Here is a 24965-nt window from a genome sequence, read left to right on the forward strand (position 1 = left end):
AAAGGGACTGGGTGAGAAAAATTGGTGTCCAGAAATGGTACTTGGCTGAAGGCACATTTTCTTCTGTGGTCTGACACCCAAATTATTTCTTGACTTGTTTTGAGATTCCCGCCATCTATACCCTTTTCTCTTTCTAATAGTTAAAAACAGAAATTTTCTTAAGAACTTATTCATGCTTTCTAATTTTTATATTTAAATGGATTAAATCAATCAGCAATTTATAACTGTTAGATCACAAGAAAAAATTTAAGACACTATGACACCTCTGAACATTTTACCCGTTGTATAATGCAAGCTGACACATACATGCGTGCGCCCGCACACACACACACACACACACACACACACACACGAGCACACACAGAGTTTTGTAGTTGTTATGAAATGATTACTTTCCAATCTAGGGTCCTTGATTTCCACATTAAGAACTACTAGATTGGCACCTCCAAGAAACTTCTTTATTTTTGTTCTTTGGATTTTAGAATTTAACTTAAAACAGCTTTAATGAAGTCCAATCCATATATCACACAATTTACTCACTTTAATTTTAAAATCCAACTTCCCTTAATGTGTACACAGAGTTGTGTAACTCTTACTATAATTAGATGTAGAACGTTAATATTTTAAGCACATGAAGAAATAGCATAACTATTTTTAGTAATCCTTACCCTGTTCCCCACACCAATCCTTTCTATGCCTTCTTACCACTCAACCCAATTCCAGGGCCTCAGAGAATTACTTAATCGCTTTACATCCTTGCCTATTCTAAACTCAGTTTTTAAAAATGTATTCCTCGTATCTAACTATAATTATATAGCCTTCTTGTTGTATGATTTTAGCACATTGGCTTTGCTTAAAATATTTCTTTCCTGCTGCTTCTTCCAGGCTTAGGGTGTGACAGATCTTCAACTCTACTCAGTCTCCCTCAGTTTAGGACTACAAAGCAGAGTATTTGTCAAATAGCTGCAAGTTCACCCATGAAAGTGTAGAAGTGGTGGAGAGAGAGGAGAAAAAATGGGGATTCCGAGCATAGCACAATGTATGTCTCCTGCCTGCCTTGCTGGGTTTCGCTTATTAAATTAGGACAAATTGGGACTTTCATAAACTGTGATATAAATCATTATCTCGAGTTAGCAGATGCAGTCGCACCGGGGTAGAGAACTGTTAATAACTCTGCTGGATTAGGACTGATTGGAACAATTTGAAACTTGTTTCTCTCAGCTTGATCAGCCGCATTGTAACCACAGCAATTATCCCATTTCACTTGCAATGGCTCAGCACAGACATGTTGCTGCTTTATACTCATCCTTCTTAATGAAGCCAGCTCCGACTTTTGTTCCTTTTTCTCAGAGCTATCCTTTGCAAACAATAAAAACTCCACCCCTTGGGGTACAATGTGGATATTTGCAAGGCTGAGATCTCTAAATGGCTAAACATAATATATGTACTGTTTGTTGCATGTATTTCTTTATTCATTTTACTCTTTCATATTTGAGGAGTTGCCATTTGCCAAAAAATGTGTTAGTTTGAGGTTCCAGGTAGAGTTGGTTAATACAGCATAGTGTTCCAATTTGTTTTTGCATCTCTGCTGATGGACTGTAATTTGAGGAGTGTTTATACCTTTTGGAAGACAAGGAATATCCCTTAATAATAATAATGGATGCAGTGTATTGGCTCTCTACAGTTATCCATGCAATATGTTCACCGAACATATGTCCAGGAAGCTCACAGGGGTGGATGCCACAGATTTGGAAAGGAATGTATAGAAGTGAGCACATTTCTTTGGATTGAAGTGATTAGTAAAGACTGCATGGAGGTAGAGGCATTTAGCAGCCCCTTGAAGGATAAACTAGACATAATTTGATATGGGAAAGATAATGAAGAAATTATACTTCATACAGATGGAAGGGTATGATTCCAAGATACCCTGCATTGCTTTTAAAAAAACTAGATGAAACATTAGGGGGCAAAGACGGTGTGGAAAATTGCACAGAAGGATCCCTTTTAAAAGCTTAGAATTGTTAAGGAGCTATAAATTAAAAAAAATATTTTCAACATTTAGCATATTTGTGGCCCTCAAATCTCATGAGGTCCAAGACCTCTATTTTTATAAGGGTCCAATTAATAAAAAAAAATTTGTACAGTACTTTAAATGAATACAAATATAAATTAAGACTCAATATCTTAATGAGTTCTTGGTGAATTGAGAAAATTAAATAGGTCATGCATTAGAAATTTATAACAAATGTAAATAAAGAGATTAATAAAAATAATTAAGCACTTTTCTGCTCTTCATTTCCACATTTTGTTTGGCTAATTCTTTGTTAAAAGAATTCCCATAAAGACAGAAAAGCTACTTCTGTCATGTGTTTTTTCTAAATCAAGTACATGTAGTTTTGATTTAGTATAACAGTGCCAATTAGAATATGTTTTACAATCTGTAGTATCTTTCCATAAGAATATTATATATATATATCTAGATATATATATTTTCTTACTTTTAAAAGAGAAAAAATTACTTAAATAATTGAAGTCCTCATTCTTCTACTAGATTCCATTCCTTTTGCTCATTCTCAGTCTCACCCTGAAGAGAGCAATATTCTAATTTTGGATTCTAGCAATTTGTGCTTGTGGCTCCCATATCTATTTTAAGGTATATAGAGTGCTCACATCATGCTACTTTCATTTACTCCAGGAAGTTTTCTGCAGCCCTGTTGATAGATACAACTTTATTCTATTCATGTTTGCTCTTTCATGACTTTCCGCTGGGTAAAGCTGGTTTTCTGTGGTATTTTGTGAGCATGTGCTGCCTCCAGGAGAATGAAATCTCAATGAAAGTCTTTGAGAAATTTATTTTCAGCAAAAGACAGCATAATAATAATAATGAGAAGAATTACCACTTTTAGTGACCACTTTTAGGATATACATGACATCCCAGGCTCTTAGCAAAGTGCTAACTGAATTAATCCATTTATCACACACAGTATCTCTAAGCACAGGGCTGAGTATATCACTTGCCACAACCTACAGCTTCTGTACCCATGTGCTGAATGAATTAACAAGTCCTGAAGAAAACAAGAAATCCATTCAATATGGGAACTGTGGGGAAAGAGATGGTATTCAAGGTTCAATTTTCACAATATTTCTTATCTTTTGAAGGCATATTTGGGGTATAATAGCTTGGCTGTGTCAGATGCAAGAAAAATAAATGAAAATGTAGAGCTAAATAGAATTTATGGGACAGGGAAAATGAAAGGTTGGGAATGACCAACATATCAGAAGGCCTGTAATTTTCCTACCAGTTTGCTTTGGTGACACCTCGTGGTTGGACCCAATATCTTTTGTTCATCAGATGGAATGAGCTGACCTCTCCTTGTATGCTTGTCACTAATGTTTTAAGCAATAAAATTAATAATAAAAAATTATAATTAAAAATAATAATGTGGAGCATCTAATTATCACACAACAGTACAGATGGAAAATCTGTAAATTCAAAATCTATAATTCAAAATAATCTCTTAATATCTGGCCCTCTGCTACTGACTAACTTCACCCACCCCATTCTTATATGTTCCCTGTCAGGATGTGGCTAATGACAGAGTTGATAGCCTGTAAGACAACCCTTTCTAGCAACGACACTTTTAGGATACACATGACTTTCCAGGCACCGAGCAAACTGCCATCTGTGAACATATATCACGGTGTCTTTATGAATACAGTATACAGAATAGCTTCCATAAATAGAACATGTAGAAATACTAGGATTATTCCTATTTTATAAAGGAAGAAATCTAAGTATGGGAAAACCAAACTTGTTCACACAGCAACAGTGTCAGTCAAAGGCAGAGCTGTGATTCAAGTCTTGTCCTGACCATCATGAGATAGGAGTCCCCAAAGGAAAGAGGGCCTGCCCATAACAATCCTGTAGTGATCATACTTTTGGACATCAGTCGAACTCTAATTTTTCATGCTCATTTTCACATTTGACATATTTAAAGATAGTTTCCTTTGACTTTCATTGCTGTCTTCTTCCTACTTGTCTTAAAATTGTTTCTTCAGTGCCCTCTTTTCAGATCATTTTCTTTACCTACATTACCTCTGCACAGGACTTAGAAATGAAATCGGTCAGAATAGGATTGATTCAGGCCTGATTAAGAGCTGAAATATCCCAAACAGTGTGTTCTATTTAGCATCTTGGATCCTGGTAAGATATTTTATCTACTGCTATCATAGCATTTCTGCAACAACCCTGTCTATACTAAGTTTCTGTCCCAGCATAATTGCTGGTTGTCCCTTCCTGCTTGAGGTAGGAAGTCTACCTTTCTGAAACTCATTCCATTAAAGCAAGTCATAGGAAATTGCCATAGCAGTTGCCGAGTCCTCTGGGGCTGAGAGGATGTGATTAGGGGTCATTATGTCCAAAGTTATGAGCTGAGATCACATCTATGTACGGGTCACCATGGCAACAGAGCTGAAGTAACCTGTGTCTTTGCCCCACCTGGACCTTTCCCTGAGAAGCTGATTGAAGAGGAGGCTTTGGATGGTGCTCAAAAGAGTAAGGACCCATTAAATGACCTTATATTTGGCAGCTGAGGCCCCCAGGTGAAGGCTGCAATATGATGTACAGAGGAAGAATAACTGACGGCAGTGGGAAGCCTCATGGCATTATAGGATACAGTGCTGATTACCCTGTAACTTGGAGTAGACAGCGATTCAAAAAATGTTAATGTCCAATTTATTGAAATTATGTTGATTCACTAAGAGTATGTCTAGATGAAATAATATGTTTAGGGAATATTAAAGAAGAGGTTCAATATTTAGCAAGGGGAAATGGAAATCTATCCATGAGTTTCATGTGTTCTTCCATTAAGTAAACTTTAAAAGTGTATTAGGAAAATCAAAAGAACACATTATTTGCAGCCAGCAGAACCTGAGTTCAAATGTAGCTGTTGTAATAACCAAATCTTCTAAATATTGGAGGGCTCAGATTCTTACCTGCCAAATGGGAATAACTAAGTAAGCAATATTAAAGCAGGTGTAATAAAAATTAAAGATGATTGTAAGTCAACAATGATTGAGAGTTTTCTTCTGGGGAGTGATATAGTGACTACATTATCTCTATAACACCAAATTCCACTTTAACTTATTATCTATGAAACCTTCAACAAGTTACATAATCTTTTCTAACCTGCTATCTATCAGATGTGGACAATCTTCCTGAAGAAGGTTACAGTGATTTCACAAGAAATTTCGTATCAAGAGAACATTACAGTGCATTGAGTAGGTAAGCTACTAAATACAGGAGTGTAATCGTTTTCATTTAAATTTTACATGCCAGGCATCACGGTGCATTTCTGTAATCCCAACATTCTGGGAGGCTGAGGCATGAGGTTCACAAGTTAGACTACTGTCTGCAAAACTTACTTGTTTTGAAAGAATGTACAAAATAAAAATTTTTAAAGTCTGGATAAGTACCTCTGTGGGACAGCCTTGTGTTCAATATCTAGCACCAAAATGAAGGAAAAATTAAAAATGGGAAAACTAAGCTACATATCAGTTCAACTCACCCTGGTGGTCAACAGTAAATAATTTTAAGGATGTCATTTAAACTGTGGAATTGAATCAAGCCAAAAAAAAAAACAAGGTAATTAACTGTAAAGTGGGGCCAGGCTAAGCCCTACTGAAGTGAGGTGGCTATTTGTGCATCTGATATAAACTAAATCTTAAGGGAGGCAAGAGCCATAGGCCTTAAAGGTAGATATAGCAATCACCCCCATGTGGCTAGAAGAGCATTAAAGGTAGGTGGGGCAACTGAAAAAAAAGAATGGGAGAGACCATACGCATTAAAAAAAGAAAAAGAAACAGGGAGCCTGGAGGAAAGAGGAAGAAGGAAGGAAGATAGGTTGGAAGGAAGTGAGGGAGGGAATACAAAAGCTAAAGAATACCCTCTAACGGTCAGAAGTTATAGGGCTTTTGAGCCCAAATAAATACACCTGGGTATTGCTGAGTGAAAGGGAAATAGTAACGGGTTTGTAAATAGACTGACAGCTCCATTATGTTTCAAAGCACAGTTACTTTCCATTCAAAGACAGAAAGCAGACACTGTGAACTACACAGAAACTCAAGGAATAGAGTACACAGATTTCCCCATCTCCTCTTTGTAAAGCTTTTGTATCCATTTATACAATTGCATATGAAACTATTGATCTAAATATGGAGAAAAAAGAGGAAGAAGAGAAAACACAGATGAATAAAAATAGACTCTGTTGGAACCTTTCTAAGGCAGGGTACCACAATTAGCAAAATGCATGGTGGAGTCACAGTGTAACAGGAGACTGACAGAGAGGAAAAAGAAAGCAGGAAGGCTGGAACTGAGCCCCCAGGACTGCAGCCAGTAACCTCAGGTGGTGCTCAACACCTGACATATGGCCCACGGGGCTAAGAACAGCTCTGTGTGTAAAATTCTCAGCAGACACTGCAGGCTGAGTAGGAAAAAAGACTCTAGAAGACGGTAATCATTTTGTGTTGATTATATGCTGAAATGATAGTATTTTAAGTAGATGGGGTTAAATAAAATATATTATTAAAGTGCATAAATAAAATACTTCTGAAAGATGAAATCAGATAAACAAAATCATAAATGTTGCCAAAGTAATTGGAAATGAAGAAGCCATGGGAACAGGACCAGGAGTGAACACAGAATCCAATTCAACATACAATGAAAATGAAACAACTGTAAGAACTGTGGTGTCAGGCCAGGATGGATAAATGGTGCTAACTCTACTAATAACAGCACATGAGTAAAGAGGATTGGTGAGAGAGAAAACATGAGGGCGGTAGTTTCTTCATGGCAAGAGTCAATGAAGTGGTCTACAATGGAAATAGATTTTGCAAAATATTTTAATACCTTAAAATTTATTGTTTTTAACTCTACAATATTTCATATACTAATATATATTTGCAGTATAGATTATTTGACTCTCATCAATTATCTTGTATTACTTCTGCATATTAGTATTAATTCAATAAAAGTAAATTTAATAAACTAAACTGTATTTTCAGGTAGATCTGTAGGATTCTATGTGAAGTGAAACATGTCAGACACAGAAAGACAAATGCTGCATGATCTCACATATGTGTTAAATTTTAAAATGTTGAACTCATACGAGCAGGGAATATAATCGTCATTGCCAGAGGCTGGAAGTTCAGAGGGTTGAGAAGATACTGGTCAAAGCATATAAATTTTCAAGTAGTAGCAGTGAGTTCGAGGGTCCATTATACATCATGATGACTATAACTATTCACATATGCAACAATATATTGTGTACTTAAAGATTGTTGTGAGAATTAAATTTTAGTTTTCTTATCATAAATAATATGTGAGGTGATACATGTTATTTATTAGCTTGCATACATTTGACTGCTGTGATGCATGCATACACCAGGACTTCATGCAGTGCACTTTAAGTATATATAAATTATTAAAGATATGATAAATAAAATAGCTTTTATAATAGTATCATGTTTTTATCTCGCTAGTTATCAATTTACCTCTGAATATCTCCTAGACCAGAATATATACATACATATACTCCTAAGAGGGATATCACAGTGATATAGCCAACAAATAATCATGTTAGTTTTTGCTGGATGTTAGGATTTTAGGTAATTTCCCACTTTCTAATTTGCATGCTTTTGTATTACTCGCTTTTTTTTTTTTTTTTTTTTTTTTTTGGTACCAGGGATCGAACTGGGGACCTTGTGAGGCAAGCAGTGGAACCACTGAGATAAACCCCAGGCCCTTGTATTATTTGCTTTTAATGTAAGGATGACTTTATCACTTAAATATTATTGTTCTAAAAGCATAGGTCACTTGTTTAAAGGGGCAATCTTGATGCTGTGTTGAAAATAGACTATAAGGCTAGTATAGAGTTGATATAAAGAAACCAGGCAGAAGTAACAGAAACTATAAAGCACACATATATTCACATTTGGTTAGAATCCTTAGTGGGACAGAGTAGGTTCCCCTAAAGAATTAAGAGAACTCAGAAGCAAAAAGATTCAAATAAGTGTTCTAAATGTAAAATAACTTTTAAAGAATTCAAGAGTTAGATCAATGAAAATTTTTAGAGAATCTCTAGAAAGTTGAACAAAAATCAAAGATATATAAAACAAGGAAGGAAGAAAACAGTGTCCTGAAACAAATTCCCCAAGGATGGAGAGAAAGCAGTGTAATAGTAATAGAAAGAGAAAACATAGAAAAAGTAAAGGAAGAAAATTATACATATATATGCATATAAAATATATATGGATTATAAAATGAGGTGTGATCCAAATACATATACAGTGAATATTTAGATTTTAAAAATATAGTGAAAACACGTTGCCATTAGTACCCTTCAAAACTCTCCTCTGAGTTTGAACACATGTGTCCATTCTTCCTGTGACTTTCTGAAGCAAGTCTGGAAGTTTTTTCTTTTCTTTCAACAGCTGCCTGAGTGTCCTGAATAGATGTAACATGTTCATGACAATTTATATCTAACAAAACATTATGGTGTGTTCTCATTATCTTATTCACTGGAAGTGGGGTCTGATCAGAAGATATGGATCCCTGGAATTGTGACCTGCAAGGGTATACTTCAGTCCTTTGCTTCTCCCTTCTCACTCTGCATCCTAGCCCCCATGATATGAACAGGCAGGTTCATTTCATCATGTACTTCCTGCCATGAAGTCAGCAGACTGTGCACTGAAAATGACAGCCTAAGTATACCTCCCCTCCTTTAGTTTATGGTAGTTGAGTATGGTGTCTCAGCAACTAGGAAGGGGCTAAATGTTTTTAATCATTTCAGGGCATGGAAGCAGCCAGGACAGTTCAATGAAAGATAATCATGAAAGAGCATTTCCAGAGCTGCTTCAAAAAGTAGCAAGAACAATAGAGTAAGCGTGTTTGAAGTGCGGGTGAGCATTTTGAGGAGCATTAATGGCAATGTAAACTTACCTGTAATATTTCTTTTTTAAATTTCAACATTTACCCTATTTGTTAATTTCAACTTGTTAATGAAATATCATTTTAACTTAGATGGAAGAATTCCATCAGATTTTTAATCTCAAAGAATAAAAACTTCCCGCATTAAAATACTTCTGGGTAAAATTTCAAAACCCAGAGGAAAAAGAAATGTCCCTAAAGTAGTTCAAAAAGAAAAGCATTTTCACTTTGTCCAGTCTGTTCTCATCATTATATACAGTGATAAGTGTCTGGATCACCTCTGAAGCATAGAAACTAGAATACTACATTTTGGTTTGGATCTCCAAAAATGTGCATCTGAAATGAACAGACATTTCTCAGACATAGAAGTAGAAATAACAAATAAACATATGAAAAAATGTTCAGGACCGGGGATTTAGCTCAGTGGTTTCGCTGCCTGCTGTGCAAGCGCAAGGACCCAAGTTAGATCCCCGGAACCAAAAAAAAAAAAAAAAAAGAAAGAAAGAAAAAATGTTCAACATCACTGGTCTTTCGAGAGATGCAAATGAAAACAACACTGAGATTCCACCTCACCCCAGAAAGAATGGCTGCTACCATGAAATCAACCAATAACAAATCCTGGCAGGGCTGTGAGGAAAAAGGAACCCTGGTCCACTGCTGGTGGGAGTGTAAACTGGTGCAACCACTGTGGAAATCAGTATGGAGCTACCTCAAAGAACTAGGATTAGAAGTCCCATTTGACCCACCTATTCCCCTGCTGAGTATCTTCCCAAAAGAATTTTAAAAATCGTACCACAGAGATATAATTGCACCCACATTCATAGTGGCACAGTTTGTAATGGCTAAAACTTGGAAACAGCCCAATTGTCCATCAACTGGAGACTGGATAAAGAAAATGTGTTTTTTTATATATATACAATGGAGTACTATTCAGCCATAAAGAATGAGAAATTAGAGACATTTAAAGCTAAATGGATGCACATTGAGGTGATATTCTTAAGTGCAATAAATAGGACACAGGTGTAAAAACTGAATAGTTTCTCTAGTGTGAGAAACTGAAAGTGTAAACAAGGACTAAAAGGTATAATAGATAATGTGAAATAGGAAGAAAAAGGGCAAAGGAAAAGGGGAAGTTGGAGGGGTAGAGGAAAAGAAAGAAGGGAATGGAATTAATATGAGAAGATGAAAAAATAGAAACAAACCCTTTGTAAATGGAGAGGGGAGGAGGAGTTGAAGGGAGGGCAGGAGAATGGGGAAAAAGTAACCAAGATAGATTATGTAAAGGTACAAATTTCCAATAATGAATGTTAGCATATTGTATACCTAAAGTGTACCAATAAAATTAATTTTAAAAAAAGTAATTAGAATACTACTGGGGACCCCCAAAAGGTTACTGGAAACCTCTGCAGTGGGCTCCAGCCTCCTATCAAGTATATGAGGCAGGACTGAGGGGAAAAAATAAAATACAGAACTAAGAGAGACAGAAATCTGGGCACCAGGATGGCCAATGCTGGATCAACTGACAAAGACGCTGGTCTGTCCAAGCCACTCATTTTTATTACCAGTCAATTGGGGTAAAGTGGAGCTACATGTGAGGATATGCAATCATGCAGTTTCTATGGAAACTAATACAGACAAAAGCATTTTCAAATTAGGAACAGGATAGACAAAATATATAGTTGCATTTAGAACATTATCCTTCTGCTAAGAAGGTTTGCATTGTGGGAATGGAATTTGGGTGCGACTTACTCTGACCTTGGCATGTAGGCTTGGGCCAGACTCACTTCTATAAACAAGGCAACTGTGAGGTTAACTCTTCACAGCCTGCACTTCTTACAGCCTGCTTGGGAGCTTAATCAATATTGCAGTCTCCCTCCAAATACTACAGAAGGATTTCCTCAAAATTCTTAGGGAAAATTATTTCTAGTTTAAAAATTCATAATACATATAATTCATCATCATGGATCAAAGTAGAAGAAAAACATTTTTAATCATACAAGATCTCAACAGTTCATCTCTGGAAATATGCAAGAATATACTAAAAAATATTCATCAACAGTATAAAACTATAAATCAACAAAAAGAAAATGCAGAAGATCCAACTCAGAAAAGAGAATAGTGGCATTTTAAAGTATGATGAAAGACTTTCCCAGAAGAGAGTCATGAATTCAGCTGCATAAAGGACTCCAGAAGGGAATATTTTTCAGAGTATACATGCTTACTGTGAGGTCTGACTGTTGCAAAGGAAGTTCTGTGGTTGGTTTTGTTGAGAAACTTGTGAATAAAAGAACTTCTGAAAATGAATCAAATGGAAACGATAAAGCTATTATCAACTCCAGGAGGGGAAAAAAGGGAAAAGGAATATAATTACAAGGCTATAGCTTGAATGTATTTCCTCCAAAATTCATGTTTAAACTTAATTCTCAATGCAATAGTATTAAAATATGGGGCCCTTAGGAGAGGATTAAGCCCTGCAGGCCTTGCTTCACATAGATTTCTGACTTGCAAGAGGGTAGAGAGAGTGAGCCATACTTCTTTTGTGTTTTCTTTCCTTCCAGCATAGGAGGACACAGTGCTAGTCCCCACCAGAGACTCAGCATCCCAGACCCTGTCCTGGAAACAGAGAGCTGGTACCCAGTGGACCCTGAGCTTGCTGACACCTTGATTCTAGACTGCCTCACCTCTAAAACAACGAGAAATAAATTTCTGTAAGTTCAGGTGTTGTATTATAGCTGTCCAAGAGACTAAGATAATTAAGAAACTACATGGCTCAGCTGTGAACTCTATTATATAATCAAATTATATTAAAAGTTTGTATTTAATGCAGCTACATGTGGTAAGGGACGGTGATGAATATATGTGTAATTGTTGACAGAGTACGAATAAGGGGGACTTATGTGTGTTTTAAGAGTTTAATCTTCAACTTCCTTAATAAAAATTTAGTATCATTCACAAAAATGAAAACTCACGATATGTCAAATTTATTATTTAGGGATTAATGTAGCTAACAAGAGAAAACTGAAATGCATAAATGCTTGCATGCGTGTGTGTGTGTGTGTGTGTGTGTGTGTGTGTGTGTGTGTGTAGATAATAAGTCATCTGTAGATTACACTCTTGTAATCCCAGAACTCTGGGAACTCAGGCAGGAGGATAGCAAGTTTGAGCAAAGGCAATTTAGCACTTTAGCGAGATCCTATCTCCAAATAAAACATAAAAATGACTGGGAATGTAGCTCAGTGTGAATGCACTGGGTTCAGTTCCCCATACCGCCACCACCACGCCTAATGAAATGATCTCCTTAACTAGCTTTATTTTTCTATATAGTTATTATCATTACTTGGCAATATATCCATAGCCAGAACAGTGGTTTTCATTTCCGTATATATACAGACTAAGTGGAGCATTTAAATGCATATAAAATTTGGAAAATTACATAATAAAAAACTAAAAATGGGATATTCTGGCAAAAGAGAGTGGAATGAGTAGTCATAATAGCGGCTTCATTTTAATCTAATTATATATTTGTTATGTACTTTAAATGGATTTATTTTATTATACTTTTAAAACAGAGAAAAGGTGGCTTTATCATGGGAAATAGGAAATATCCCATTAATGGAAATAAAATGGACTTGAATGAAATGAAAAATATCAACCCAATAAGAAGTAGTAGATAAAGTTTTGAAAAAGCTGTGGGTTTTGAAATGGTCCTTGGTAAGTGAGTGACTATGTAAGAGGGAAAATTTGAAGGAGGCTAAGGCAGGATAGCAAGTTTGAGCAGAGCAAAGGCGATTTAGCAATTCAGCGAGATCCTATCTCCAAATAAAACATAAAAATGACTGAGAATGTAGCTCACTGTGAAGGCACTGGGTTCAAACCCCCATACCACCAAACTTGAGTAGACCCTCAAGTTACAAGAAGCCTGGCATACAAACTTGAGTTAATTTGATTAATGGAAGATTCATCTGCCTCTTGTTATCTATAGCATGTACCCAGGTAAACATCCAGATCTCAGCTGTATCGACTTAGTTACAACCACCTCTACAGGGGTGATCGAGTTTGTAAGTCAAGGGTCCACTGTACTTAGGAAGCACAGAGCCAGAAAAACAAAACAAAACAAAAAAAGGTGTGGAGTGTTTGGAGGGAGTTTGGTGTCCATTGGTTCCTGATGATAACAGGGGAAACAGGTGACAGGTATTAGGGGGAGTCCATTTGTGGTAGATGTATTTGCATGATATGTTATGATAGCAAATCAATTTCCCTATTCTCTGTATAAGATCATTGGCTCTCAGAAGTTGGTAGATACAGATCACTGGCTTTAAGAGATGGCTTACAACAAAATCATGAAGATGTCTATTAGGTTATTATATTTCTGTGCTTCAGCTGTCCATGCCTTCTGTATCCTCTAAAATGACCAAAAAATCAGCTTGTTAAGCTTTTCATCACTCTTTTGTAAAATGAAGAATAAGAACCCTTCACCAGACATAAAAAACTCCATTTGGGGGGAAATTAAACATATTAGGAAATCATGTGAGTGTATGTCAAAGCACATAGTTCTTTTCTTAGTCTGAAATGACTACACATTAAAAGTAACAGTGACCTAATTGTTGTATCTTCCAATTTATGTTCCTAAGGGGGAAGTAAACAATAATGCCCTGTGTTATGATGCTGTTATTTGACATCTCCTTCATCTTCCGTACACCATCTCTCTGAAAGTAACAGTTATTTATCCAACACACAGAGTTAGCTGGACTGCCTAATCTCAGTGTATCTGTGGGTGTGTGGTAGGGCCCCTGCCAACCTGTCTAGGTGGGAAGTTTTTACAAAGCAGCAGTATCAGCATCTGTGTAGTTCTGATGTAACTCTGTAACAAAAGCAATACCCAACCAGACTGTAGAATGTTAGTGGATGCCCATATAAAGGAGACAAAGACACAAAAAATATATCAAATTGTGCAAATACAGCATGTTTGGCTCTTAGCCTTTGAATAGGAATCCACTGAGGCAGTGCCAGCAAGAATAAAGCGGCTTCCTGGGAAAAAGGCCTCAGTGTCCCACCTCTCTACTCGAAAATTCCGCAGGTGAACCAGAGTCTGTAGAGTGAAAAGGAAGATTATATTTGGAGAGAAATGTCTGTCTTTTTCCAGATAGTTGTGAGAAATCAACAGATAATTTAACTATCATAAGCCTCAGTTTTCTCACCTGCAAACCCGAGGTTAATAAACTGAAGTGGACACAAAATTATGAACTGAATGACTTTGACATTACTCCTGTGATTCCACTTTTACAAAGCACATATTTTAGAGTATATCATGTGTTAAATACTTTATATGTATTATCCAATTTAATCCTAATAGCGACTTATATTGTAGAAACATCAAGCTGTAGAATGGTGAACATCAAAAATGTTATTGAGTCTTGGCTCTGCTACCTCTTAGCAGTGGGAATTTGAGTAAATGCTTCATCTTGTCAATCCTCAAATTTTTCATTTTTTTGAAAATAAGTTTTTCAGACTGGATTTATGTGGGTCAAAATATGAATGTAAACTGCTCAACTTACCCAAAATCTTCTCATTATTTTATGAGGATAGTGATGATTTGGCCTATGGAGCATTTGAGATGAGAGTCTAAAATAATAATAATAATTTCAACAAAATGATTGGTAACATCTCACAGCTTCTTACAGAAAAAATTTATCATCTTGGAGTTATGAGAGGTTGTTCTTGGAGAAGAGTTTAGAAGTAGATTTTGGGAAAGTGCACTAATGTTATTGGTAGATTATATATATATATATAACTATATCATATATACTATATACAGTCTTATCATGTATATAATATGCACTATATCATATATGTCAGATGAGTTTGTAAAAAATTTTCAACACTTAAGATTGCACTTATATCACATTTCAGTAAAATTACATTTCAGTATCACAAATGGCATTATTTTAGTATCAATTTCCAAGTTCTTATAGAAACTTCCTAACAGTCTTTATAAATTAGTTCAGCCAGTATTTCCAAGGCACTTTTGTATGTGCTTGGAATTATTTCAGCAAAGTATAATGTCTGCTCTCATTTCGTTCTCATGTCTTCCTTACTCCCAACCGACCCCAGATTCAGTTCAAAACACTGGTTTAAGGTAGGGTTCTGAGATCTGTAATACAGCTTCACTTCTCAGCTATTCATTTGCACAAACTTCTTGGCTTTCCTTTCACTTTCTCTTCATTATAAAATTTAAAGTTGGTAATTTCATTCCAAAATGGCTGTTAGGTTTCCAAGTTGAAATTCATAATTCAGAAAATTTAAATTAAAATAATAATGCATAAAGCATAATTTTAACATTATGACTTCATATATTATTACATAGTTGCATGTGCATACTGCAATTTTTTGGTTGGATTTATGTTTAATTATACATCATTTTAACCTTATAGAAATAGAAATCATCTCCTAAATGTCTAAATGGTGTTTATACTGGTACAAAGGGGAAAGTATATTCATGCTTGGATATTTTATCTGATATAGGACCACATTACTCAAATTTCATATGATTCTATTAGTTTCTTTCCTTGCTCTCATCACTCATTGTTAACCAATCATCCTGACTTCACTTTATATTCAATCTGCCAGAGCATTTAAGAATATGTTAAAAATTACATTGTTATGAATATTATTATGTTGATTATTCTTGTGTAGAACACTTTAAAACTTTTTTAACACTTTAAAATTAAGTGGTTTTATATTCAAACTTTAAGATAATGTGTTTTAAAGGTACCTTTAACAGTCTATCTGCAAATTTAATTAGTAAGCTGATTTTTAAAAAATGCCTTTTAAGCATCCATTGACAAAATCATAAGATTTTTCCCTTTAATTTTTGGTATAGCAGACTAGCCAGTAGTTTTAATCACTCACAAATTTCTAGACCAAATCTAGGATATACATGTGTATAAAATGTATACATGCATGCATATGGAAATAGAAAAATATCAAAATTTTCTAACTAGCATTAAAGCAGTCTTTGATTTCAAGCCCTAGTGACTTTATAAAATAAATTGAAGTGCTGTTTTTATATGGAATAGTATATTTTTATACTTTTGAAGTTATTTTTCCTAAAGCACTATGTATAATCAGCTGTGAATCTACTGGTTTCTGGTGACTGCTGTAATGATAGTTAATGTAACCATATTTTATGGTATTTATTGGACTTTATTTCTTGAGATTCAATTATATGTTTGTTCTCTTAAATTCATTTATTGGTACATTTTTAGGTATACAATACATTTACATTCATCATTGGGAACTTGTAACTTTACATGATTTATCTTGGTTCTTATTTTTTTCCCATTCCACTGCCCTCCCTTCAACTGCTCCATCCCTCCCTATTTACAAAGGCTCTGTTTCCATTTCTTTCTTTTCTTTTTTTTGTACCAGGGATCTCCATTTATTTCTTATCTCATGATTTTTTCTTTCCCTTCTTTCCTTTCCCCTTCCCCTTTATTCACCCCTATCCCTTTGGACCTTTTCTTCCTATTTCAAATTATCGGTTACTCATTTTAATCCTTATTTACACTTTCAATTTCTCATACCAGAGAAACCATTTGGTATTTACACATGTGTGTCCTATTTATTTCACTTAAGAGTATTGCATCAAGTGCATCCATTTAGCTATAAATGTCTCTAATTCCTCATTCTTTATGGCTGAGTAGTACTCCATTTTATAAAAAAAAAAATACATTTTCTTTATCCAGTCTCCAGTTGATGGGCAATTGGGCTGCTTCCAAGCTGTAGCTATTACAAACTGTGCTGCTATAAACATGGGTGCACATATAGTGCTGTGGTGTGATTTTTTTTAATTCTTTGGGGAAGATACCTAGCAGGGGAATAGCTGGATCAAATGAGACCTCTAATCCTAGTTCTTTGAGGTATCTTCACACTGATTTCCATAGTGGTTGCACCAGTCTGCACTCCCACCAACAATAGAGAAGGGTTCCTTTCTCCCCACAACCTCAGAATTTGTTATTGGTTGATTTCTTGATAGCAGCCATTCTTTCTGGGGTGAGGTGGAATCTCAGTGTTGTTTTCATCTGCATCTCTCGAATGACCACTGATGTTGAATATTTTTTAATGTGTTTATTTACTGCTTTTACTTCTTTGAGAAATGCCTGTTCATTTTAGATGCCCATTTTTGAATTGGGTCTTTAAATTGCGGGCGTTTGACTTTTTAAAGTTCTTCCTATATTCTAGATAGTAGACCTTTGCCTAAGGAACAGCTGCTAAACATTTTTTCCCACATTGCCCATTGTCTCTTAGTTCTATTGGTGGTTTCTCTTGCAGTGCAGAAGCTTTTTAATAAGATGACATCTCAGTTGTTGAGTCTTTGTGCTAATTCCCATGCTACTGAGGTTTTGTTCATAAAGTCTTTTCCTATGCCAATGTCTTCAAGAGTTTTCCCTAACTTATGTTTCAGCAAATCTAGGGTTTCTGTTTTAATATTTACATCTTTAATCTACTTTGATTTTAGTTTAGTGCATGGTGATAGTTATGGGTTTAGATTTATTCTTTGCCAAGTTGAAATCCAGTTTTTCCAACACCATTTATTAAATAGGCTATCTTTCCTCCATTGAGGATGGTTGGTTCCTTTATGAAAGATGAGATTGCTGAGTATTTCTCAAGTTGTTTCTGCATCTTCTAATCTATTCCACTGATCATCAGGTCTGTTTCTTTTCCAGTACCATGGTGTTTTTAATCACAGTGGCTTTTTAGTATAGTTTCAAGTTGGGGATTGTGATACCTCCTGTCATGTGTCTGTTGCCTAGAATGGCTTTTGCTATTCTAGGTCTCTTCTGGTTCCAAATGAATTTTTGGATTGTTTTCTCTAGTTCTGTGAAATATTCTGTTGGGATTTCAATCGAGATTGCATTAAATCTATATAGCAGTTTTGGAAGTATTGCCATTTTCACTATATTGGTTCTTCCTATCCAAGAACAAGGGATGTCTTTCTATTTTCTCATATCCTCTTCAGTCTTTTTTCCAGAGTGCTGTAGTTTTCAATGTAGAGGTCTTTTGCTTCCTTTGTTAGATTCATTCCTAGATATATCATTTTTGGGGGAAGCTATTGTGAAAGGAATTGTTTCTTTAATTTTTCTCTCAGTGAGACTATTATTCATGTACAGGAAGGATATTGATTTTTGAGTTATGATCTTGTATCCAGCTACTCTACTGAATCTTTCAACTAAGTCCAAAAGTCTTTTGGTTGAGTTTTTTTGTATCTTCTATGTAGAGTATCATATCGTCAGCAAATAATGACAGTTTAGCTTCTTCCTTTCCTGTCTTTATTCCTTTCATTTCTCTATTTAATCATATTTTCTATGGCTTTATTAGACTTGATTAATTTATATTTTCTTTCCTTGGTGACAATTATAATGACTTGCAGATTCCTAGAGTTTCATCTTTTTTTTTTTTTTTTTTGGTACTGGGGATTGAACTCGGGTCTTTGCGCTTGCGCGGCAGGTGGTGAAACCACTGAGCTAAACCCCCAGCCTCGAGTTTTACCTTTTTTCTTCTAGGTTTTCCAAAGTTTGGAAGTTCTTCAATAATTTATTTCCTTTACTATTTACTCTCTCCATGCTTGAGCTCAAAAGCGGTTTCCCTATAATTTCTTTAAAATGTTATATTAACTTCCAGCAAACACTTATTTTCCATTTACTTACCTTTTTCAAGAAAGTAAAGCTTCACACCACTTCCTCATTCCTTTCTCCTCCTGTTCCTTGACTTACCCTAGGTAAGACTGCCAGAGTTCTTTTTACTTTCTCTCTTTCCCCTTTACCTTCGTCATGTTATAGGCTGTTATTTGTGCTTTTTAATTTAATATGGCCTTTCTATTTTGGCATATTTATTTAGCACTTATATTACTCATTTTCAAGAAATCCATGCATTTTACACACACACACACACACACACTCAAATACACAATACCTTTTTATTTTTCTATCTTGTAGATTCTCTTCTTATTCCTTGTATTGGGAGGTAAGAATGATTTCCTATGTATTTTTAAATTTCAGATTATTTATATCTTTGCAAATGGTATCTACAGTTTTATTTTATAATTATTATTTTCTAATCTGTTTGTAATTGGAGACATCAATTTAGTTACAGGAATTATTTTTCAAAACTCTAAATGAGGTTTTTTAAAGGTTCTTATTGTTATCACAGGCACTGTATTTGTTTGGTCTTCAAATCGACCTGTTGCAATGTTCTACTTTTTGAATGCCTATTATGTTATCTCACTCTTCTCTCTGGACCCCTCAAGACATGTGACAACCTCAGCATGGCAGCACTCCTGTCTGTCTTTTGGTTCATGGTAATGACAGCTCCCAGAGCTATATCAAGTTAAGCATTCTCTAGGAAAGGAGAAGAAGGATTCAGTTCTGACCTAGGGTGTCAGAATTCCTCTTTTCTGGGTATCTATCCACCTCTAAGAGGAATGATATGAGCTACTGACCACTGTTTAATACTTATTTCTCCTCCTGTGGCCAGGGGTATCTATACAACATCTGTATGGAACTGATGCTGACCTTCCCTATAAAGATGTCAGACCCTGAGAGTCAACTTGCCCCAGAATCTACATCTTCAAGAAAGAAATCGATAGAACTGGTCCCCAGCCATTTTCATGGCAGAGAGCAGAGGCTACTTCAGTTCTAGCTCTTCACTCTGAAACCTACACCAGTCCAAAAATTTGTTTACATTTACTTTCCACTGTCTTTGACAGATGCTGAGGGCAGAATGAGCAACTAGATTAGAGTTGACAGTAGAAGATATTTCAGACAACAGTTAGGCTACATCATTTTTATAATTTCTGTCACCTGAGGCTGCATTTCATTGAGAATTTTTTTCCATTTAGTTTATTGGTACATTTTAGATATACAATACAGTTACATTCATCATTGGGATCTTGTACCTTTACATGATGTATCTTGGTTCTTATTTTTCCCCATTCCCCTGCCCTCCCTTCACCCCCTCCATCCCTCCCTATTTACAAAGACTTTGTTTCCATGTTTTTCCTTTTCTCATATTTTTTCTCTTCCCTTCTTTCCTTTCCCCTACCCCTCCCATTTCCCTTATTCCTTTAGACCTTTCTTCCTGTTTCACAATATCAATAACACATTTTGATTCTTATTTACACTTTTAGTTTTTCACACCAGAGAAATTATTTGGTATTTAAATGTGTGTCCTATTTATTTCATTTAAGAGTATGGCTTCAATGTGTATCCACTTAGCTATAAATGTCTCTAGTTTCTCATTCTTTATAGCTGAGAAGTACTCCATTTTATTAAAAAGAATCACATCTTCTTTATCCAGTCTCCAGGTGATGAGCAATTGGACTGTTTGGAACTTTTAGCTATTACAAACTGTGCTGCTATAAACGTGGCTGTGCATATATCACTGTAGTATGATTCTTTTAATTCTTTTGGGAAGATACTCAGCAGGAGATAGCTGGGCCAAATGGGACTTCCAAACCTAGTTGTTTGAAGTATCTAAATACTGATTTCCACAGTGATTGCACCACTCTGCACTCCCACCAACAATGAAGAAGGGTTCCTTTCTTCCCACAACCCCGCCAGCATTTGTTATTGGTTGATTTTATGATAGCAGCCAACGCCTCAAAGTAGAAACTGAAGTGTCACACAAATGTTCAGACATCTCTCAATGGTTCTGTTTTGCGAAATCTCTCTCTCTGCCTTTTCCATTTGTTTTTGCTGTCCCTCTTTTTCCTATCCAAGGATTTTCTTATGTTAGACAAACTTTCAATCGTGTCTTCTTCATGCACTTCTCCTTTCCACAGCCTATGTTCCAGGCCCATAGAATCATTCACTCCTGCCCAAGCATCATCAAGGTTCCTGCCTTGGCCCACGCTCCTTTTACACCTTTCACTTATGCATTACCAGTGGTCAAAATTTCAGTCTTCCTTCATTGTTCTCCTAGAATCAACTTTGCTTCCCTCACTAATTCCTGCTATCCTCCTTTCTATTAAACTTCAACAAATCCAGGATATTTTAATTGCATTGTTCCTTAACCTCTCTGTCTTATTTGTGTGTGTGTGCCTATATATGCACACATGGAGATATATATATATATATATATATATATATGTATATATGTATATGTATATATATGATGTATCCAATTTTTCAATGGACTGAAAATCCTCTGGGAGTAAGGATAGTATTTTATCTTATTTCTATCCCCAGATCCTAACACATTTGGGTACATCAGTGGTATTCAAATATTCATCTGATTTGAATTTAATTGAACACAATGAATATACCTCTTAAGCAATGACTTTCAGGCCTCAATCATAACCAGGGATTTTGTGAGAATGGTATATTTGGATGAAGATGACTTTGAATACAAATTTCACTTTTTCAATATTACTAGCTTCTTCTTGCTGTTCACCCCTAGTTCCCCAGATCCAGCCCCAGTAGTTTTCCATTATATTCTGCCAGAATGTCCAGGGAATGCAGGGGCAGATTCAGAAATGTTGTGAAATGCAGCCATACAGTGTTTAACAAACAACATAACAAAGGCATCTGTCACAACGCATCCCGTCTGTTCCTGGGAGACTTCCGCCAGCACAGTGGTACGCTCACTGCCTTTCTCTTCCTCTCTGCTCATTCTCTCTAATTACATGTGGCATTCTCTCTCCATCATACAATGAAAGGGGTCCTCATTTTGGCAGGAAAATGGAGAAGATTAGCTAGGGAATAAATCCTGCCACAAGCAACATTTCCTTCTCAGACAGAGAATTTGGCCAGGTCACCAATGCGAATTGATTTACAAGGATTGAAAGGCCATTTCATGCCTAAATAAGCCCTTCTGACTGACAGAAAACCAAAAATATCTCTATTTTCACACTCCTGTCATTAAAGCCTCAAATCTTCAGAACCACATTCCATGTCCCTATCAATCTAATTCTTACCTGCTTTTTCACCAAAATTTCCTTCTGCATTTTCTCAAAAACAAAGGCTCTAATGCCTGCATTTAATAGCCTCTTTACACCCCAAGTTCATGCTATTTCACCCCATGAAATGTAAGCTTAAGTATAATAGCAATATCAATAAAAGCAGGTTCTTGCATTTCGTGGTTTTTGTGTACCAGGAACCATGCCAAATTATTTCATGCATTTATCTCATATAGTGCTTACACTGATCTTATTAAGACAATGGTATTATTTTCCCATCTGTTGGAAAAGGAAACTGGAATTTACAAAGAGGATAAAAAAAAAGTAAAATAGAGAAGCAACATTGCATACCTAGGGAGTATCCGAAATATGACATGTAATTTTCATTATAAATGTATGCATAATTACTGGGCTATCACCCTCCTTTGAACTGTGTAGATCCCCCTCTCAAACTGGTCAAAACCTCGGGTCACAGGAGATCTTCCCTACAACACCTTCTCAGATCCCCACAGATGGAATCAGTCCTTTGCTGTTTAAGTCCCACATCACATTTTAGTTTTCCTTTCCTAGCAGGCACAGCTGAGCCCACTGAACCCAGGGAAGAAAACGATCCCTCCTGTGGCCACCTTACTCTCCTTCTAGAATGGCATTTCAGCAGGTGTCTGTCTCCTTATTCTGCTCCTGGAGGTGGGGGGGTGTGTTTCAATTAAGATCTGCATCATGTTAGGGTAAGACCAGCTAAATCAACCTCCAAACTCAAATGAATTTGAGCCAGTTTTGAAAGCTAACTGGCGTATGAACTGCATCTTTCCTGACTCCTTTGAATGTATACTCTTTTTCCTTCCATTCCACTCACTGACATTCATTGGTATTTCAACCAGTGCTTTTGAAATAAGGAAAGATTATGATACTGACAGAAAGTGGTCCTTCTTAGAATATTACGTTGTTATTCCATCTGCTTATTAATTCAAGAAACATTTACCAAGCACCTATTAAGTTCCAGGCACTGACCTGGGAATTAAGGACTCAGCAATAAACAGCCTAGACTTGGCCCCTTTTCAAAAGAGCTCACTGTCACATTATCAGCCCAGTTGGCAGGTCACAAATACAACAGATTAGAGACTAAAACCAGACATTGTTAGAACCAGCAGTTTACATTACTTCTTTTTATTTTTTGAAATTATACTTTACAAAGATTAAGTTACTGTTTCTTTGTGAGATCAATCCCACTATTACCTCCATTTTACTGATTACTTCTTGAGATACATTGTGTTATTATCTTTAATTAACAGAGGAAGAAGATGGAGTTTCGAAAGGTTGCAGAACTTGACCAAGTTCACAGAGTCAGGAAATGGAAGAGCTGGGATTTGAAATCATAGCAGACTGACCACCTTCTGTAGTATGGACTGTTACTTCAGCGCTGAAACATCACAGACCACATTGTGCAGCAGAACCAAACTTTGTATGGTGTTAGGGTGTTGTGTTGAATGACATAACAGACCTGGCACTCTCTCTACACTGTGGTGGCCAATGACCGACCCATCCCTCTAAAGCCTGGCCTCCCAAGAGAAGCCCACTCTGCCCACATTCCATTCAATGAAGAGAAAGAATACATGAGTAAGAGTTATCAACGTGGAGACCAGGTGCTCTGAGAAGACACTCGGCAATGTTGGGAGACCATTTTAATTTCTTAATTGGGTCTAGGGGTACTGTGGTTTCCATCTCTGTTACAAAGAATTGCAACAATTAACTTAGAAAGACAAGAGATTTAGTTTAGCTCCCACTTTTGAAGGTTTTAGTCCACAATTCATGGCCCCATTGTGTGAGTCAGTGGTAGTTAGTTATAACAAGAACACGTGGTGGAAGAAAAAGATTAATCCACTTCTCTCATGGAAGAGAAGCAAAAAACAGAAAAAGGAGTGGTATAGAGTCTCACAATCTCCTTTGAAAGAAAGACACTTCCTTAATGACTGAGCTATCTCTCGCTTAGTGAAGGTCCACCTGCTAAATATTAGACCACTTCCTAGTAGCACCTCTGTGGAGACCAAACCTGTATGTAACACATGGGCCTTTCATAATCCAAATTATAGGAGATGAGTACTGCCATACACAGAGTTGAAGACAAAGATGCAGCTCTATACCCCAAAATGTACAGAAAAAGCCCTCACAATAAAGAACTAACATGTAACTAGCCACTATTGAGAAACTTTGGGATAGAGGAGGACAGTTGCTAACCTACAGAAATTATTCACATTGTCAAAGGACTTACCTATAGGAACAACAACATAAACTGGAGTCAGATTCTAATCCTGACAGTCTGCTTCAATGTTATTTTTTAAAGCTCATTCAAAGAAAAAAAAAACCTCTCAACTCATACTATAAATTAGATGTCACTAGGCATTGTTCAGAAAAAGTACCCATATCAAGTTGGATTATTCTGTAAAGTATAATAATTAATATCTCAGGACCTGGGGTCAAATAGATAAAGATTGAAATCCAGAATAACCCCTTCCAATTTTTGCGATTCTCTTTCAGCTATACAACTTCTGTAGTCTACACTGGTTTTGTGTGGGATTGAGAAAAAAATGTTTTGTTTCTTACAAGTTGTTACTAGATTATTTTAAAAGAGTTCACATAAGGTAGTTAGCAATATCTTGATGCCTGGTCACTGGTCAATAAATGAGAGTTCCCATTGTTAGTAGTATAAATAAGGACAAAGCAAGTCTGGACGGTTAAAGCTCTTTTATCAGGATTGCCCAACTAGTACTTCTCAGAATTTGGCATAGGATCTTTATGGGTATGAAATGCATCTTCCTTTGAGTATCTTTCATGGCCTATTCAAATTGTTCAGAGATGGGTATATTTCACTTTTCAAGGATCCTTACACCTCAGAGGACAGAATTAGACACCACCTAGCTGACACAACTGTACAAATTTCCTTTGCAGGCTCCACACCCCACCTTCCTTGGAGCATCACAGTTGGAACCCTGGCTACCATTTACCATTTAAACCTGGCTTCCTGTA

This window comes from Heterocephalus glaber, unplaced genomic scaffold (genome assembly GCF_053883595.1).
Source record: "Heterocephalus glaber isolate CG9 unplaced genomic scaffold, H.glaber_assembly_v1.0 deba00001479, whole genome shotgun sequence".
Lineage (NCBI taxonomy): Eukaryota > Metazoa > Chordata > Mammalia > Rodentia > Bathyergidae > Heterocephalus > Heterocephalus glaber.